The 2,421-nt window shown below is 41.8% G+C and overlaps 1 long non-coding RNA gene across 1 annotated transcript; it reads left to right on the top strand.

Moving 5' to 3' along the window:
- The first annotated feature begins 1,196 nt into the window (after positions 1-1,196).
- On the top strand, positions 1,197-1,648 carry LOC117551592. Its single transcript, XR_004569816.1, has 2 exons — positions 1,197-1,289; positions 1,401-1,648. It is a non-coding gene; the product is annotated as an uncharacterized LOC117551592 (long non-coding RNA).
- Positions 1,649-2,421: the final 773 nt, after the last annotated feature.

Raw genomic sequence — 2,421 nt, 5'->3', positions numbered from 1 at the left:
CCTCTCGTCCCATACGGTTTCTGTCGGGGTAGAGGAGGATCCGCGGATCCTGGAGCGCCCACCACCAGCGTCCGTAGGTGTCCCCAATCGAACTTGCAGAGATCCTGTTCGTGACGCCAATTGTTATGGAAATCTAAAACCCCCAATACTGTAGAGTACAAGTCAGAGTGATCAAAAACAAATAAATGGTGAATCAGACAGAGTTGTCTTTCTGGTGATTTTATTTGAAGCTTCAAATATATATAAATACAATACAATAAATATAGACACAGGTCCCAAAGAGTATAGAATATTCTGCGCGAGTGTGCGCAGTTCAATATAGTAGCAAGGCTTATATACAAGAAATGGTGAGAAGGTAAGAAATCTGTCTTCACACATTGTTATTAGACACATATCCTTGAGCTGTAGATCTCAGGAAAGGCAAGTTCTCGTGTGACTATGTGTGAGTCTCAACATAATAGCAGCTGTGGCCTTGAAGTAGAGTAGATAGAGGCAAACAGCACATCTAACCAAATGAGAAGCATTTGGTTACTTTGAACATATAAGGATATAATAAAAATGTCCACTACATTTGTCCGTTTTATAATGTACAATGTTCTATTTATGTTCCTTGTTGTATACATTACAGGTATGGATGCAAATACGAGGCAACTGCCCGAAAGCAGTATGAAGGAGTACAAAGTCTGCACCACCAGGGTTTCAGCTGTAAAGACAGCGGGCTTTGGATGAACCCTCAATGGCCATATATCAATGGCCATATATGGGAGTGTCGCCAGACGGAGGTGTCACGTGCACCTGCCATGGAACTGGTATCTGTGAGATAAAGGTAAGTTATTTGTTCAGTATTGTGCTACAGTAAAGCGGGTAAGTATAGGATTGTGACGTGATCCTGAGTCTGGGGATCCTCTCCCAATACATTTTGAGCTGCAGACACTTATTTACAGTACAATATATTACTTTTCTTTTCATTGAACTTTTAGTGCCCACACAGCAAACAAGAGGAGGCCAATCTTCGCCTGTGTGCTGGAGAACAGGGCTTCTGTCTCGTCAACGATGGGGGCACTGTGAAGCTGGACAGGAGACATGCATACTACCATCAAGTACAGGCTCAGCTCCACGTCGTTGACGTTGACTACTGCGACTTTGTTGTCTGGACTAAAAATGACCTTTTTGTAGAGAGAATTGTGCGTGATGTAGACCTGTGGGACAACATCATTCCCAGAGTTGAGAGTTTCTTCAGACTATGTGTTCTCCCTGAAGTGTTGGGACAGCAACTTACAAGGGGAAAGGTAAAAGTCATAAAGAGTTGGTGTGCTCATTTTTTCCCACAAGAACATGATAGTGCATAACTATCAGGTGACTAAAAGCCTCCTCTCCCTGTCTGCTGTTCCATTTTTCAGTTTCAGTTGCAAGATGATCAGGAGGGAGAGAAGGCGTGATTACCAGCACCTGTGGTCTGTCCTGGTCCCGGAAGTTGTGGTTCTCTCCTTGTTGCATTATTATTTGCACAGTGGCAGCTCTTTAACCTGCATTACAGCACCTTCATATTCACTGACCACACTCACTAGAGGAAGTAGGGCTGTGTGATATATTGCTATTGTAAAAAAGATGTTTACTGAAAAGATTAAATGATACTAAGAAGACTGAATAATACATGGTTTCTTATTTACATTTACAATAACCCTCAATGGCCATACATGGGAGCGTCACCAGACCAATTGTCATCTCTAGAATATTGTTGAATGAATTAAGCCTGAATGTAGATGAAAGTTGTATATTGAGTAGGGCTACACAATTTACAACACACAAAAAGATGTTTACTGAAAAGACTTGAACACAAGATGTTTGAACACAAAAAGATGTTTACTGAAAAGATTAAATGATACTGAATAATACATGGTTTCTTATTTACAAGACTACAGCTCCATGACTTTACTCCAATGGGACGACAGACACTGACAGATTAGACAAGGCACAGCAAATAACCCCAATCTTGTCAATTAATGCTAGTGCCTCACCTGGTTTTGTTAGCATGTGCTCTATGGGCACAGCCCTGCTTTGCAGAATCTGATATTTTCTTCTGACTAATCCTATGACTCTTTCGACATGAATACGCACATTAGCTATTTTTCTTGTCTCTTCCACCTCGTATGCTGACAGCTGACTTTTCCCCCTGGTGAATGCAGGCATCTTTAGTGAAGCACAGTAAAATCCCACACTATCGCCAATATCGAACCCACGGTCTGCTAGGACAATATCTCCAGGTAACAGGTTTTTTAGGAGCGCACTCTGTATTGTGATCTGTTTATCACTAACTCTTCCTCCCCAGGCACAAGATATGTAAGTGACATAGCCTTGGGGAGCAACACCAATCAGAAATGTAACAGTATGGTGATGCTTGTAGTTGGACCATGTTTGTGC

The sequence above is a fragment of the Gymnodraco acuticeps genome, unplaced genomic scaffold, assembly GCF_902827175.1.
Source record: "Gymnodraco acuticeps unplaced genomic scaffold, fGymAcu1.1, whole genome shotgun sequence".
Classification (NCBI taxonomy): Eukaryota; Metazoa; Chordata; class Actinopteri; order Perciformes; family Bathydraconidae; genus Gymnodraco; species Gymnodraco acuticeps.
Note: the sequence above shows the minus strand (reverse complement) of the source record. Positions and strands in the feature narration are given on the sequence as shown.